The sequence below is a fragment of the Jaculus jaculus genome, chromosome X (genome assembly GCF_020740685.1).
Source record: "Jaculus jaculus isolate mJacJac1 chromosome X, mJacJac1.mat.Y.cur, whole genome shotgun sequence".
Classification (NCBI taxonomy): Eukaryota; Metazoa; Chordata; class Mammalia; order Rodentia; family Dipodidae; genus Jaculus; species Jaculus jaculus.
This window is the reverse complement of record NC_059125.1, coordinates 94,356,170-94,374,757: the sequence shown is the minus strand read 5'-3', so window position 1 is coordinate 94,374,757 and position 18,588 is coordinate 94,356,170.

Genomic DNA, 18,588 nt, shown 5'->3' with positions numbered 1-18,588 from the left:
AAAGAGAAGCTTCTCTAACCAAAAATGAGAGTAACTTTAATATATGGGTATGAACATTAAGAGAAGTGCTTACTGGACAGTTTGGTGAGCATTTATATATACATTTAGCCAGACACCAGCATATGTTACACCCCTAGGTGTCATGACTACCCTTGTTGTAGGTTTTCAGTATCAGGTATGTATTCCCTTCCATGGAACGGGCTTCCATTCCAATTAGAAAGTGGTTGGTATCCAACCAGACCAGATATGCCACTATTGCACCAGTTCCCTCATTGGATCTGGCTGGTCATAAATAAAGCTTGCAGTGTCCTCTGTTGAGTATCTCCACTGGTGATTTCTGTCTCTCACATTGAACTTCATGAAGCACAGCTTTTTCTAGCTTTCTGTCAGCTGGTTTACATGGATGAGGTTTTCAGCTCAGCTCCAGCAAGATTTTGCAGTGACCTTGTAACCCAAGTATGTGGAACTTTAGCAATAGGGTCTTACCATCTACTCCTGGTGGGAAAGCAAGAGCCTTAGTAATGGCTTGTAATGTTTTGCACACATCAGGGACCTCCCTGGCCAACAACTCACTGGAAGGTATCCCATCTATGGCACTGAAAGATTTTCCAACAACAATCTATGGCTTCTGGTTGTTCCATTGTCCAAAAGAGTCAGTTTCCATATGACCTATTCATACACTTTTAGAATTTGGTTATCCCTCCCTCTACCTTTCCTTTACTCAGTCTCTTCCTCTGATCTCACTTAATCCTTTCCACCCTCATTAATCTGTTCTTCTACTAACATATATACAATACCATCCTATTAAGTCCCTCTTCCCTCCCTTTCTATTTCCTTTATATCCCCTATTTAGCTTACTGGCCTCACATAGAAGTCCAATTATTTGTAGCTAGGATCCACATAAGAGAGAGAACATGTGACATTTGACTATCTGGGTCTAGCTTACCTCACTAAGTACAATCCTTTCCAGATCCAACCATTTTTCCTGCAAGTTTCATAATTTAATTTTTCTTTATATACTTTTTTATATGCTCTATTGTATAAATGTGACACATATTCATTGTCCACTCATCAGTTGAGGGACATCTAGGCTCTTTCCATTTCCTAGCTATTGTCAATAGAACAACAATAAACATGGTTGAGCAAGTATCTTTAAGGTAGTAAGATGAGTACTTAGGATATATGCCGAGGAGTGGTACATCTGGGTCGTATGGTAAATCTATTTTTAGCTGTCTCAGGAACCTCCCCACTGATTTCCACAATGGCTGGACCAGGTTACATTCCCACCAACATCATAAAAGAGTTCCTCTTTTTCCCCATCTTCACCAGCATTCATTGCCATTTGTTTTCATGATGGTAGCCATTCTGACAGGAGTGAGATGGAATCCTAAACTAGTTCTAATTTGCATTTCCCTAATAACTAGGGATGTAGAACATTTTTTAGATGTTTATATGCCATCTGTATTTCTTCTTTTGAGAACTCTATTTAGTTCCATAGCCCATTTTTTTAATTGGGTCATTTGATTTCTCATTATTTAGTTTTCTGAGTTCTTTGCATATCCTGGATATTAAACATCTGTCAGATAAATAGCTGGCAAAGATTTTCTCCCACTCTTTTGGTGGACTCTTTGCTCTATTCACAGTGTCCTTTCTTGTACAAAAGCTTTGAAATTTCATGAGGTCCCAGAAGTTGGTCAGTGGTTTTATTTCCTGAGCAAGTGGAGTTATTTTCAGAAAGTCTTTACCAATACCAATGTGTAGAAGGGTTTCCCCTACTTTTTCCTTTAGCAGTTTGAGAGTTTCATGTCTGATATTAAGGTCTTTGATCCATTTGGATATAATTCTTGTGCATGGAGAGAGAGAAGAATCTATTTTCATCCTTCTACATATACATATTCAGTTTACCCAGCACCATTTGTTGAAGAGGCTGTCTTTTCTCCAGTGAGTATTTTTGGCACGTTTGTTTGTTAAAGATCAGGTGGCTGTAGCTATCTGGACTTAAATCTGGGTCCTCTATTCTGTTCCTTTGATCTACACGTCTGTTTTTGTGCCAGTACCATGCTGTTTTGCTACTATGGCTCTGTAATATGGGTTAAAATCAGATATGTTGATACCATCAGCCTTATTTTGTTACTCAAAATTGTTTTAGATGTTTGAGGATTTTTTTGTGTTGCTTGTTGAATTTTTGGATAGTTTTTCTATTTCCATGAAGAATACCATTGAAGTTTTGATGGGGATTGCATTAAATGTATAGATTGCTTTTGGTAAGATTGCTATTTTCACAGTATTGATTCTTCCAATAAAAGAATAAGGGGTGTTTTTCCATTTCCTATTGTCTTCTTCACTTTCTCTCTTGAGTGTTTTAAAGTTTTCATTGACAATATCCTTCATTTCCTTGGTTAGGGTTTTTCCAAGGTACTCTTTTTATGTAATTATGAATGGGAGTGATTCTCTGGTTTCATCCTTTGTGTGTTTGTTGTTAGCATACAGGAAGGCTACGATTTCTGTGTGTTTATTTTGTACCCTGCAACACTGCTATAAGTATTTATCAGCTCTAACAGTTTGCTTGTAGAGTCTTTAGGGTCCTTTATGTATGTAATCATGTCATCTACAAATAATTATAATTTGATCCCTTCCTTTCCAATTTTTGTCCCTTTTATGGGTATCTCTTTCCTTACTGCTATGGCTAAGACTTCCAGTACTATATTAAATAAAATTGGGAACAGTGGACACCCTTGTCTAGGCTGGCCTAGAACTCAGGCCAGTTGCCTCCTCCTCTTAAGTACCAGGACATTACAATCTGTTAAAATAGCTGGTAAATTGTGAGTCACCAACTCAGAAAGAATTTTGCTGTTTTTTTTAAAAAAAAATTTTGTCCAGTTTTTATTTATTTATTTGAGAGCGACAGACACAGAGAGAAAGACAGAGGGAGAGAGAGAGAATGAGTGCGCCAGGGCTTCCAGCCACTGCAGACGAACTCCAGACACGTGCGCCCCCTTGTGCATCTGGCTAACGTGGGACCTGGGGAACCAAGCCTCGAACCGGGGTCTTTAGGCTTCACAGGCAAGCGCTTAACCACTAAGCCATCTCTCCAGCCTGAATTTTGTTGTTTTTAATAATCCTCTATGTAAGTTGAAGTTGACCTACAACATAAACTCAGTAATTATATTTATGAGATAATGTAACAAAATGTGGCTTTGTTTACATAAAAGTATAGCTCACCATAGGCTTTAGTTAAATCTGACTTTTAAAGACAAAAACCAAAAAAAATTCTTAAAATAAATCAAATGCCAACAAAACTTTAGGAGAGACCTGTTGGGCTATTTGGACTAATAAATAAACCAAAAGGTGTCTATAAACAATGACTTCTTTGTTTAAAACCTAAACAAAAGAGAAAATATCAGGCACAGTTCAAATTAAAATTACATACTTTGTTTTTTGGCTTTCCGAGGTAGGGTCTCACTCTCGCTCAGGCTGACCTGTAATTCACTATGTAGTCTCAGGGTGGCCTCGAACTCTCGGCAATCCTCCTACCTCTACCTCTGAGTGCTGGGATTAAAGGTGTACACCACAATGCCTGGGTACATACTTGTTTTTTATCAAGCAATTAAAAAGTCACATGGTTTAAAATGTGGAGTCAGGCTATCACATTGGAACCTTGAATTGGAGATCATCTTGTCTCAGCTTCCCAAGTAGCTAGGATAATAGGCCTAGGTCATTTTACTGTTTATCGTTTCTTCCTGAAGATCTTTAAAGTGCTTTTAAACAAGATTTAAAGGAAATTTTTCAACAGAATTATTTTGAGCCATATCTTCAAAGACAGACAAGACAAATGAACACAACACCAAACACAATCATGCTAGCAATAATGGTTCTCCTGACACTTCCACCTGGCTGCCAAACCAAAACTGAACCAGAAACAGACCTTGATTTGAAATCTCTGAATAGAGCCTGAGAAGGTCAAGTGCAGCCCCTCAATCCCTTGTCCAGGGGAATTAATGCTGTGTCCAGCTTCCCTCTTGGACCCAGAAAAGAGTGCAAAACCAGAAAACCAGAAACAAAAAGAAAAGTTAACAAAGCACCCTGGAAGGTTGTTACCCAATAAAGGAGGGGACCAGCAGTCCTAGGCAAAAGTTCCCTATCAATGGCTTGCTACTAACTCCAAAACCAGATACATGCAGAGAGATGGAGATATGGTTCTCGGGCCAAGATTAGGGGTCCTTCCCCAGTTCAGTCACCCCAGAGTAGAGGAGAGAGCCCCCAGATATTATGGCATCTGGTGTCACATAAGTAAGATCATTGACTCACAGAATGTGAGGCAAAGTTTTATTGGGTAAAAAGAAAGAAAAAGAATACAGCAGGTGCATCAGGTCTGCATCCCAGAATTCAGGATCTCAGGATGCAGCCTTGAACAGTTTGGTGTGTCAGCTTTTATTGCAAATAACCACATGATGTTTATAGTCAAAACAGGATTGGGGGTTAAACTACAAAATTAAATACGGTTAAACAAGAGGGGGGCTATTACAAGAAGTCACAAGGTTACATAGGTCACACAGGCAGAACTGAGGCAAGAAACATTCTATGCTATGTAATCACAAAGACATTTAGAAACAAAGAGATACAGGGAGGTCATGGTACATTGCACAGGGGGATCTTCCCAATCCTTAGGTAATAGTAAACACCTGCATTGCACAGAGAGATCATCCTATTCCTTTCACATTCCATTTTCCACTTAGTACTGCTATGAGGACAGTATACTAGGCTTCATCTCCAAGGCATATTAGCCACTCTCTGATTTGTACAGCGATGTTCTTTCTCTTCTCTCATATGCCAGATCCTGCCTGGATTTGAGCATCTCTTCTCTATCCAAATATGAATTCTCCTTATTTTAATTTTTTTATTTATTTGTGAGAGGCAGAGAGAAAGAAGGAGGAAATGAGGGAGGGCAGGAGAGAGAGAGAGAAAGAGAGAGAGAGAGGGACAATATGGGCTGGCAAAGGCCTCCTGCCACTACAAACAAACTCCAGACCCATGTGCCACTTTGCACATCTGTTTTCAGGCGAGTACTAGGGAACTAAACCTGAGCTATCTGGTTTTGCAAGCAAGAACCTTTAACTGCTGAGCCATGTCTCCAGCTCCTCTCTTTTAGTTTTTAACCAAGATACCTTGATGAGCTTCAAGCCAGAATACAAATGCTAAGCAGTTAAATAACTTTTGTCTTAGCAGTTTTCAAAATTTAGTTTTATCTTAAACTCTCTGCAAAGGATGGTAAATATTTGCTTTTGGTTCTGGGAGAGGTTCCTTCCCCTAAGTACAAGCTGGTTGCTTTTAATATGACAAGGGAATTTTTTTAAAGCACTGCGTTTCCTTATTTCAAAGGCTCATTATTTATATTCTGCTTTACATATGACCAAATGATTTTTGATCATTTACCTCAGGTTGTGGATTGTCAGGTTTTACCTATAAAATCTTGTAGCTTTACCCTTTATCCTGTGCAGAGAAGGAAGTTCAAAGCTAGTAAATATGATTGCAGGAAAGTCCTGTCTTTCCTTCTGTACTTCCTTTTCTATCAATACCTAACAATTTACAAATATATGTAATCAATGCAACATAAGTTTATTATCTCACATATCTGGATGCCCAAAGTTTGTGACGAGTCTTACAGAGGTAAGTCAAAGTGTTGGCAAACTGCATCTTTTCTTTTTTTTTTTTAATTTTTTATTTATTTATTTGAGAGCGACAGACACAGAGAGAAAGACAGACAGAGGAGAGAGAGAGAATGGGCGCGCCAGGGCTTCCAGCCTCTGCAAACGAACTCCAGACGCGTGCGCCCCCTTGTGCATCTGGCTAACGTGGGACCTGGGGAACCGAGCCTCGAACCTTAGGCTTCACAGGCAAGCGCTTAACTGCTAAGCTATCTCTCTAGCCCTCTTTTTTTAATATTTATTCATTTGCCAGGAGAGGGAGAGAGGGAGAGGGAGAGAGAGAAAGAGAGAGAGAAACAGGCCTCCGTAAATAACCTCCAGGTGTTTCCACCACTTTGTGCATCTGGCTTTACATGGGTACTGGGGACTCAAACACAAGTCCTTAGGTTCTTCAGGCAAGTGCCTTAACCACTGAGAAATCTCTCAGTGCATCTTTTCTAGAGGTAGGGAGAATAGCTTCCCTTCTTTTTCCAGCTTGGAGAGGCTGCCACACTCCTTGGCTCCAAGCTTCTTTCCTCAGCTTTGTAGTCAGCAACAACACATTGTATCCTCACATACCAACATGTGACCATTTCTGCAGCCCTCTCCCATTTTTAAGGGTTCTTGAGACTGCATTAGGCCAATCCATATAATCTCAACAATGTTCTTACTTTGACGTCAGTTGATTAGCTATCTTAAGTCCATATGCAACCCTCATTGTCTTTTGTCACATAAAATCACATATTCATATGCTCCAGGACATAACATGGAGACCTTTTCTGTGGAGGTGGGGAGGCAGTAGCATAGTTCCACCTATCACATACTACTTGAAAAAAAATGTTTATTGAACATACCCAGGATATAGAGAACTTTGTGCTCTGACTTAAGAGGCAATCAGGAGATGACACAGGACTTACTCAGAAAAGAGTAAAAATAAGTACAGAGAAGTAATATGAGTAACTCATTATGAAAATTAAAAGTGGGTGTGGCATACATACCAAGGTGATCAGAGAAGGATTCCTGGAGGAGAAAGAACTTGCTCACTTATTTTGCAATGTTGAGGATTAAAGCCAGTGCCTTGTGCTCAACCACTGAGCTATATCTGAACAGTCTGTCTTAAACATCAAGACTTGAATATAATTTCTGAGCTGGGTAAGTCTTACACACGTTTGAGTGTAGATTTCCAGTGTAATAGCTGTAACATGAAAGTAGTCTGTGCTACTTAAGTGATGTACCCACAACATTTATGAGCTTCAAAAGCACTGTTCTACACATCAACTCAGTTGATGTATAGCATAGTACTATGAGGAAAGTAGGGAAGAAAGCCACAGGAGCCATGCCATCCGGGCATGAATATCCGGGCCCCTTTTCCCAGGACTAAGGTCACTCAGCATGTCCTTTATTCCTTGCAAACAAAGAGACACAGCCTGTTTCCTCTGCCCAGTAAGATAGGAGAAAGTCATCTTTATCCACCTATTTTCTTGCCACCCACGAAGATTCATTTAATTAAGACTTATATATTAAACAATTGAGGAAACAGGTGATAAAATTGACAGAGACATGGAAGTGACAACCCCACAACTTTACAATTGTATAAAAGAATATTATATGATCCATAGTTTCTGGTCCCTCCTCATCAACCTTCTCTACTCCTTGTTTTCCTCCTTTTTCCTCTCTTCATTCTCCTCCTCCTGATCCCCATTCTCCTCCTCCTGATCTGCATTTTCATCCACCACCTACTGTCAATTCTCCCTTTTTTTTTGAGTGATGGTCTCCTAGACCAGGTTGGCCTTGATCTCTTTATGTAGCCAAGGATGACCTTAAGCTCCTGATCCTCCTGTCTTTGTTTCCTGGGTACTAGGACTTCAGGGACCTGGTTCTTCTCCCTTTTCTAATGGCTAAGGTAGCATTCAGGTAAGGTCCTCCACTTGTGCTTTTGTAAGGATAATTATAATTATTCCAGCAGGCAACTATGGAGTACTTTTTAAATATTTTTTTGTTCATTTATTTATTTATTTATTTGAGAGCGACAGACACAGAGAGAAAGACAGAGGACGAGGGAGAGAATGGGCGCGCCAGGGCTTCCAGTCCCTGCAAACGAACTCCAGACACATGCGCCCCCTTGTGCATCTGGCTAACGTGGGACCTGGGGAACCGAGCCTCGAACCAGGGTCCTTAGGCTTCACAGGCAAGCGCTTAACCACTAAGCCATCTCTCCAGCCCTGGAGTACTTTTTATATGTCAAATATTGTTTTAATTGCTTTAGATATTTTAATGCATTTAATGACCACAACAACCCTTTTTATTGACAAACATGATGCAAGCTTAAACCTAGGTAGACTGGCTCTGGATTCTGTTTCTAAACTTCCTTTCCCTTTTCAATGGCAAAAAAAGAAAAACATGGCACCTTGTACTTGTTTAATTTTTATAATTATTTTTACTCATAAAAAATGTTGCTTCAAATTGTATAATTCTGCAACCATGAGTTGTCACTGGTCTTGTTGTGTAACCAAAGTTGATCAAGAGCTTCTGATTCTCCTACCTCCTCCATAAGTGCTGAATTTATGGCCATGAGACATCACTTCAGCTTATGCAGTGCAGGAGATCAAACCTAGGACCCTGAGCATGCTAAGCAAGGATTCTGCTACCTGAGCTACACCCCCAATGTCTGGATCATTTATCCACAAGGATAAAATTACAGATGAAGGAACTGAGGCCTAAAAAAGACTGTTAAGGCTGATTGAGGTCAAATTTAGCTCTATCACAGCATATACACTTAAGAGAGGCTGCTTTGATGAGATTTTGTTCTCTTTCTACTTAAAGAAATATATTTGTTTCAAACAATTCCACATACATCATTCACTCTTATCATTATGAAATGTATTATTATAGACTGTGATAAAAACCAGACTATATCATTAAAATATCTAAAACCGTGCTGGAGAGATGGCTTAGTGGTTAAGCGCTTGCCTGTGAAGCCTAAGGACCCCGGTTTAAGGCTCGGTTCCCCAGGACTTTTAGCCAGATGCACAAGAGGGTGCACGTGTCTGGAGTTTGTTTGCAGTGGCTGGAGGCCCTGGCACACCCATTCTCTCTCTCTGCCTCTTTCTCTTTATCTGTCACTCTCCAATAAATAAATAAATAAAAACAAAAACAGTTAAGGGCTGGAGAGATGGCGTAGCGGTTAAGTGCTTGCCTGTGAAGCCTAAGGACCCCAGTTCGAGGCTCAGTTCCCCAGGTTCCATGTTAGCCAGATGCACAAGGGGGTGCACGCGTCTGGAGTTCGTTTGCAGAGGCTGGAAGCCCTGGCGCGCCCATTCTCTCTCTCTCTCCCTCTATCTGTCTTTCTCTCTGTGTCTGTCACTCTCAAATAAATAAATAAATAAATAAAATTTTAAAAAAAACAGTTAAAAATGATCTAAAATCCGAAAAGGAAAAGCATCAGTTTTCAACATTATGTTTTATGGACTTAAATAAAAAATAATTGTAAACAAACAAAAACCCAAAATATTACTTTTTCCCCATCATGACTACTTAAAATTTTCTTTTGAAAATACTATCAAATTTCTTTTAAATATTCTTTTTCCATTTAATTTTTTATTGACAACTTCCATAATTGTAAACAATATCCCATGGTAATTCCCTTCCTTCCCCCACTTTCCCCTTTGAAACTACACTGTCCATCACATGCCCTCCTCTTCTCAATCAGTCTCTCTTTTATTTTGATGTCATGATATTTTCCTCCTATTATGATGGTCCTATGTAGGTAGTGTCAGGCACTATGAGGTCATAGATATCCAGGCCATTTTGTGCCTGAAGGAGCACATTATAAGGAGTCCTACCCTTCCTTTGGCTCTTACATTCTTTCTGCCACCTTGAAAGGTGCAATAGAGATATTTCAGTGCTGAGCACTCCTCTGTCACTTCTTCTCAGCACCATGTTGCCTTCTGAGTCATCTGAAGGTCACTGCCATCTGAAAAGAGAAGGTTCTCCAACCAAAAGTGAGAGTAGTATTAACATATGGGTGTGAACATTAAGAAAAATGTTTACTGGGCAGTTTGTTGAGCATAGTTTATATATTTAGTGAGACACCAACAGACGTTACACCCCTAGGGGTCATGACTACTCTTGTTGTAGGTTTTCAGTATCAGGGATGTATTCCCTCCCATGGAATGGGCCTCCATTCCAATTAGAAAGTGGTTGGTTTCCCCCATAACAGATATGCCACTATTGCACCCATTGTCTCATTTGGCAAAATGACTGGCCAAATTTAAGGTTTGCAGTGTTCACTGTTGAGTATCTTCACTGGTGATTTCTCTCTCTTCCATTTAACTTCATGCAGCATATCTTTCTCCAGCTTTCTGTCTGTCAGCTGGTCTACATGGAGGAGGTTTTCAGCTCAGCTCCAGCAGGATTTCTCAGTGATCCTTTAGCTCAAGTATGTGGAGTCTTCAGCAATAGCTTACCATATATTCCTGGTGGGAAAACAAGAGCCTCCACAATGGTCTGTAATGTTTTGGGGATATCAGGGACCTCCCTGGCCAACAACTCACTGGAAAGTATCCCATCCATGGCACTGAAAATTTTCTATTAATAATCTATGGCTTCTGAGTGTTCCATTGTCCCAAAACAGTAGGTAAGAGGGTATAAACAAGTCATTTGGAAACCTACTTTTTTGGGCAATGGAACATTCAGAAGCCATAGATTGTTACTAAAAATTTTTCTTTTAAATATTCTTAAAACATATTTGTGACCTAAGTACATGCTTAGACAGGTAAGTCAATACTATCATATATTAATTGCTGGAACAGCTGTAAAAGAATGGTAACTGCAAGTGTAAATTTAGTATAAATAATGACTGAGGCAAGTTATCAGAAAGAAGACAAAACATAAAAGTTAGGACAGGGCTTTAGGTTCATGATTTTACAAGAATCTACACATTTTGGGTGGGATCAAATGTCTTCACAAAATCTTTTCAAGAGATTGACTGCATCCTGTGATTGAACTTTGTGTAACTGCTGATGCCATTTAAGTACCTGTTAGAAATCTCCAGGAAGTAGCTATGCTGCAACTTAATAATCTATAAACCTGGGAAATGCAAACATTAAGATAAGGGAAACAATACAGGGTGGAGGGAGATTGTTAAAATGTCTGGAACTAACTGAAGGAAAGCATTTCCTAGATAATTTACTAAAAGGGGGAATTTGATGCTAAAAAGAAGCCCTATAGTGTGTTTAGCATTGTCCAGGGGGCTCAGAATAGAGACACAATTATTTTAGTTGAATTGGCTGGTGCAATTTTCTTTTCAAAAGAATCGAATGACCCTGTGCTGCCATTTAGATCATTTGATTATCTTAGTTCAGATTCTGTCCTCAGCAAATTATCGACTGACTTCCCAGAATTCTGATATTGGGAATAGGATCTCTACTCAGAAAAGATGTGAAGATCCTTTCAGAATGGCATATATAATCCTTTAGCCATTACAGAAATTATAGATGAATAGATTACAGATCATTCTCTTATGAATCCCACAATCTCAAAAATATTTAGATATTAGTGATATTTCTGCTACAACATAGCTGGCAAAGAGTTTTGTTTTTTAATATTTATTTATTTATTTGCAAACAGAGAGAAAGATAGAGAGGGAGAGAGACAGAAAGAGAGGGGGAGAAAATTGGTGCACCTTGGCCTCTAGCCACTGCAAAGGAACTTCAGATGGATGCACCTTTTTTCTGCATTTGGCTTTATGTAGGTACTGTGGAATCAAACCCAGGATTTGCATTGCAAGCAAATTCCTTTTCTGCTAAGCCATCTCTCCAGCCTGGCAAGGATTTTCCTATCATTCCTTGGACATCACAAGTGTGATTGAACCCATTGCCTCTTTGCTACTTTGAACACCAGTGTTATAAAATGTGCTTTGTAAGATATTCAGACTGCTAGTTTTCCATCGAATAATGAATTAGGAAGTCTTTAACCTGTGGAATTTGCTTTACTTATTGAAAAACAAGAGCATGTGCATACTCTGAAAAGTATATTAACCCTGAAAGAAATCCCAAAGATACAAAATAAAAAGATGAGGACTGGAGAGATAGCTCAGTGGTTAAGGTTAAGGTGCTTGCCTGCAAAGCCAAAAGGGCCCAGGTTCAATTCCCCAGGACCCACATAAAGCTAGATTTACAAGGTGGTACATGTGTCTGGAGTTCATTTGAAGTAGCTAGAGGCTCTGGTGTGCCCATTCTCTCTCTCTAAAAGCAAAACAAAACAAAACACCAAACAGGATGGAGCCACTCCTTAAACCAGTAAAATAAGCTTTATGTTGAACCAAAATGTGTTATTTTAGAGTCTCTATCCTTAGGTTTCTTACTTGGTTCCTCTTATACAACACTCTAAACCCATGAAAGGGGCTGGAGAGATTGCTTAGTAGTTAAGGCATTTGCCTACGAAACCAAATGACACAGGCTCAATTCCCCATGACCCATGTAGGCCAGATGCACAAAGGGCCCATGTGTCTAGAGACCCTGGCATACACATCCTCTATTCTCTCTTCTCTCTCACTCTCTCTCTCTCTCTCCCTCTCCTTGCAAATAAATAAATATTAAAAAAATAACTTAAATCAAAGCCGGGTATGGTGTTGTAGACCTTTAATCCCAGCACTTGGGAGGCAGAGGTAGGAGGATCACCATGAGTTCGAGGCCATCCTGAGACTCCATAATGAATTCCAGGTCAGCCTGGACTAGACTGAAACCCCACCTTGAAAAATAAAAATCTTAAACCCATGAAAGAATTATAGATAAACTCATATTCATGACAAGCCACTTTATCCAGGTCATATTTTTAAAATTTCTTAACTATTCCTAATATAGGAGAGCCCAGATCATTATATTGTTCTTGTCACCCTCCTATGGACAGAGTTTTGTTTGTTTCTTCTTCTAAGATGAGGTCTTTGACATGTCAAACATTCTGTATATTTTGCAAAAGTAATATAATTTCATAACAAGTGATGAAAATGCCACTCTTTTCAATCTGGGTTCCCTCTGTCATCCTTCCTGTGATCCTGGGATGACCATGAGTATATCTGGGATACAGCTACAGGGAAGTTTCATGGGTGATACATTTAGCTTGTATTAGGGCAGTTATATGAATTGTGTGCTTCTTTTACACTTGCATGTATAGTTAACTAATTTCTACCTATCTTTGAGTAGGAATGACTTCCATAAATACTCTTACCACCCGTTGTGTCAATTTCACTCTGCACTGTACAACACTAAGTTGCATGTGTGTTACACAGCTAATGAAAATGTTATTTGTAAGGGTTTGTGGTATATCAACTTGAAAAAATATCAAAGGTGTTGTGATTGAAAAATAAATAAATAAATAAATAAATATGTACGTATGTACGTATGTATGTATGTATGTATGTAGGTAGGTATGTGTGTATTTTTTGGTTATTCGAGGTAGGAACTCACTATGTAGTCTCAGGGTGCTGTCAAACTCACAGTGATCCTCCTACCTCTGCCTCCCAAGTGCTGGGATTAAAGGTGTGTGCCACCATGCTGGGTATTGAACTATACTTTTACAATGAGTACATTTGTGTTATATAAATCATGCCTAATAAAGCTGTTAAAATGTGCTGATTTGTTTTCTTATTTTTTTTATTTATTAATTTTTTATTATTTATTAAAGGGAGAAAGAATTGGCATGTCAGGGCCTCTAGCCACTGCAATCAAACTCCAAATGCCTATGCCATTTTGTGAACATACATCCCCATGTGCATCTGGCTTATGAGGGTTCTAGGGAGTTGAATCTGGGTTGTTAGGCTTCATAGGCAAGTGCCTTAAGCACTAAGCAATCTGTCTAGCCATTCTATTATTTTTAATACTTATTTATTTATGAGAAGAAAGAGAGAGAGAGAAAGGATGATCCGGAACTTCTTGCCCCTGCAAACAAACTGCAGATGCATGTACCACTTTGTGCCTTTAGCTTTATGTGAGTACTGGCAATTGAACCCAGGCTAGCAAGCTTTGCAAGACAGTGTCTTTAATCGCTGAGCAATCTTTCCAGCCCCCTTTTCTTCTTTCAAATTAAGTCTTATGCTGGAATGAATGACAGCTCAGTGGATAAAACACTTACTGTATAACTCTGAGTATCCTAAGCCCAGAACCCCAGACCCCACATAAATTCCAGAAGCTATGGTAGTCTTCTGTAATCACAGTGTGCCTGTGGCAAGAAAAGATTCGGAAACAGGATAATTTCCCAGAAACTAGAGAGTAGAATGGTGAACAACAAGCAAAATCCCTTCCCCCTATTGAACCAAGTGGAAGGCAACCACCAACCTGACAGATGTCCTCTGACATGTACACATGTGTGGTGCATGCTTGCTCCCCACAGCAATGTGTGTGTGTGTGTGTGTGTGTGTGTGTGTGTAATTAGTCTTTTTTATGTATAAGGAAGGGTAAGATAAGACTATGTAGCTGGGTATTTATGAAATCCTACATCAAGCATGCTACTTTCTACTTAAGGGTGAAGTGAATGAATTCACTATGAGGCTGGGAATTAGACAGACATTATTTCTACTTTTGGTATTTTAGAAGTTATAGCAAGCGACATAAGCCCACCAAAAGAAATAAGCAATGTAAAAATAAGAGGGAAGAGCCATGGGCTGGAGAGATGGCTCAGCAATTAAGGCATTTTTCTGGCAAAGCCTGATGGCCTGGGTTTAATTTCCCAGGGCCCACATAAAGCAAGATCCATAAAGCAGCACTGTATCTGGAATTCCTTTGTAGTTACGGGAGGACTTGACACACTCATACAATCTTACTCTCTGTCTGCTTCTATCTCTCTTTCTTTATTTCAAATAAATACAAGGGCAGGCTGGGCTACAGAGTGAGTTCCAAGTCAGCCTGGGTTAGAGTGAGACCCCCCCCACCTCAAAAAAAGAAGGAAGAATTGTATAAATAAATAATTAAAACAAAAATATGATTGTGCTTTAGCAAATTTAAAATACCAAACAAGAAAACAACACCAAATGCAGAACTACCATTAAAATTCGTAATGTTGCTAGACAGAAAAATCAATATGTATACCAAGTTGTATCTTTTTTTTTCGTGATCGGGTTTCACTCTAGCCCAGGCTGACCTGGAATTCACCGTGTAGTCTTAGGCTGGCGTTGACCTCAACAATCCTCCTATCTGGGCCTCCTAAATGCTAGGATTGGATGTGTGCACCGTCACACCCAGCTCTGAGTTGTATCTTTACGTAGCAGCCACAATTAACACATATATAATTTAGAATCCCATTAAAATACAAAGTACTTAGCAATAAAATGTGCATGACAGTATAGAAGACCAAAAATAGCCACCATACTCTTTAACATGAAGGTGGGGAAACTTATCAGCTGTTAAGACATAAAACCACAATAATTAAAGCAGTGGCATGGGAGAACTGAACAAATCCCACACATACAGACATTTCAGTGTGATAGAACTGGAATTTCACAGCAGTTAAAAGAAAGTGATTTTAAAAAATAATGTTCATGGTTGCAATGGTGGAAAACTCATATGTCAAAATTCCACCTTACTTTTCACATTTCTCATATTTACTCTCCGTCAGAGAATCTGCTTCTCTTTTGCAGATAGACACAGATTCTAAGGAAAGAACCACCCCATCATACCTCAAAAGGGCCCCAACTGAAACTAAGAGTAATTTGGGAAATGAGCAAGAGTGCTGCATTCTTGGGGAACCTGGTACCAGCACAAGGGTGAAGGAGATAGACATAGAGCACACTCAGCTCCTACTAAACCAGATATCCAGAGACACAGAGGCTCCAAGACCTCATCACTGAAGCAGACCTAAAATGAACCCAATATGGCTCAAGGAAATTTGTGGAAGAGGGGAAGGAGAGAATGTCAGAGCCACATGTTGGGTCATGATATGTAGAGGTATTTCCTCCTACCCCAAACTGATGGCTAACCCCACAATGCACAACCCATATACCCCAACAAGGAGTGTCCCTGTGGAGGGGGGGAGGACAGGGTGGAGGCTAACAAGGGTACCAACTTGACTGTATTCACTGAGTACAAAAATAGAAAAAAAAATTCCACCTTACATCATGCATGAATAAACAACTCCAGGAATTAATAAACTCTAATTAAATAAAACTTCAGATCCATTCAAAACATACACATGAAAAGAAAAGACGTGCGTGTTTGTTTTTAAAAAACTGCATGAGACTATCAATCTCTTGATAGTACTGGAATGCTATAATAAGACATAAGATATACAAATCATAAAGGCCAGGACTTATAATCAGTATACATACATAAAAATTAAGGACTTACTGTTATTAAAAAAATGTTATTAAGGGCCAGGCATGGTGGCACATGTCTTTAATCCCAGAACTTGTGAGTCTGAGGTAGGAAGATCACTGTGAATTTGAGGTCCCCCCGAGACTATAGTGAATTCCAGGCCAGCCTGGGCTAGAGTGAGATCCTACCTCGAAACAAATATTATTACAAATGAAAAGGCAAGATGCAACCACAACCAACAAAAGATCTGTAAAAAATGCATAAGCAGGAGAAAAATAAGCCAATAGGTATATGTCAAAGCCAGGCATCATGGCTCACACCTATGATTCCAGCACTAAGAGGGAGGATTGCTATTAATTTGAGGCCAGCCTGAACTACAGAATGAGTTCCAGGTCAGGTGGAGGTAGAATACGACCCTACCAAAAAAAAAAAAAAGAAAGAAAGAAAGAAAGAAAGAAGGAAGGAAAGAGAGAAAAAAGGAAGGAAGGTGGGAAGGTTGAAAGGTGAAGGGAAAGGCAAGGGGTGGGATGGTAAAGGAAGGATGGAAGGAAGGAGGGAGGAAGGGAAGGAAGGAAGGAAAGAAAAGGGGGGAGTGAGGAAAATTTAGAATAGACACTTATCAAAAGTGGAAATAAAGTTTCCAGTAGTTGATTTGAAACATTACTAGCCTCTCTCATTCTATCAGCATAATCTAATGTGAAGCACAGTTTTCCTTGAAGAGATTTGCTAAAGTTTCTCATGAGAAGCATACTTAGGCTGAGACTATACCAAGTTTAGCACAGCAGAAGTAGAGAAGGAAATATATGCTTTAAGAAGGCTTCCTTTTGTTTGTTAAATTAAATGATTCATAATTTGGAAATTTACAAATTAACATCATAATGAAGTAGCATTTCAGGGCTGGAGAGATGACTTAGAGGTTAAGGTGCTTGTCTGCAAAGCCAAAGGACCCAGGTTCAACTCCCCAGTACCCACGTAAGCCAGATGCACAAGGTGGCACATGCATCTGGAGTTTGTTTGCAATGGCTTGAGGCCCTGGCATGCTCATTCTATCTCTTTCTATATATCTGCCTCTTTCTCTGTGTCAAATAAATAAATAAAAATAAAGTATGAAAAATAGCATTTCACATTCACTAGAATCATAAAAAGAAAAGTTCAAAAAATACCAAGGGTTGGTGCGCAGGTGAAGTTCTTATGAAAAGCTCACTGGAGTATCCATTTATTTGAGTTCTCTAGAACAGTTTTACAGTGAAGTTGGACATGCACAAATCTCAGGACCCAGGAATTTCACTCCTGGGAAAACCTTAGGTAAAATGTGGCACATATGTGTCATTCTATCAACATTGTTCCATCCTTATATAAATCAATGGTAGAATGAATAAATAAAATGAATAAAAGGATGTTGTATCACAAAACAAGGTGGTTAGCAACAATTACTGGGGTTCATTCAAAAGGACCAGGAAGACAAAAAGACATGAGCAAATAAAGATATACTCATGCAATGTAAATGGACTGAAAGTGCATGTACCAACTTGTATGAATCTCAACAAATCAATGTTGAGGAAGCAAATCACAGAAGCATGCATAAATACAGTTGTGTTCCTTGTATAAAAATTCAACACAGGAATAACTGAACAGTATTTCAAGAATGCATTTATAGTTACTAAAACTATGAGAAAAAAAAAGGAAATGATTACTCCAAATTTGAGGATGCATCTGGTGAAGAAGGGAAAGAATAAGTATGTGATTAGAGCTGGAGAGATGGCTTAGCGGTTAAGTGCTTGCCTGTGAAGCCTAAGGACCCCGGTTCGAGGCTCGGTTCCCCAGGTCCCACGTTAGCCAGATGCACAAGGGGCGCACGCGTCTGGAGTTCGTTTGCAGAGGCTGGAAGCCCTGGCACGCCCATTCTCTCTCTCTCTCCCTCTATCTGTCTTTCTCTCTCTGTCTGTCACTCTCAAATAAATAAATAAAAAATTTTTTAAAAAGTATGTGATTAGGAAAGAACACACCAAGTGCTTTGACACTGGAAATATATATTACATTTTTAAAATATTTTTTATTTGTTTATTTGAGAGAGTGAAAGAAGGAGAGAAAGAGAGTGTGCCAGGGCATCCAACCACTGCAGACAAACTCCAGATGCATGCGCCACCTTGGCTTATGTGGGTCCTGTAGAATTGAACCAGGATCCTTTGGCTTTGCAGGCAAACGCCTTAACTGCTAAGCCATCTCTCCAGCCCAATATTACATTTTTTTAACCTGGGTAGTGATTCTGTAGATCTTTATTATTTAAAACTATTCTTCAAGTTACGTACATATGCCTTTTGTACTCTTGTATATATGGATATATATTTTTACCCACAAATTTAGAAAGGAAAATTATCAGCATCCAGAGCTGAACACAGCTCTAGCTAACCCATCATAGAAGATAAGCACCTTTATTTTGAGAGCTATGCCTCTGTTTGTTTTGAATCATATTTACTTTTAAGATTTTCTCTTATTCTATCATTCCCATCAGTCAGGCTTTCCTCAGAGCTCTTATCATATCCACCAATCTGGGATCATCCTCCAAGGCAACTGGTCTAATGAAATTTCTGAGTTAGCTA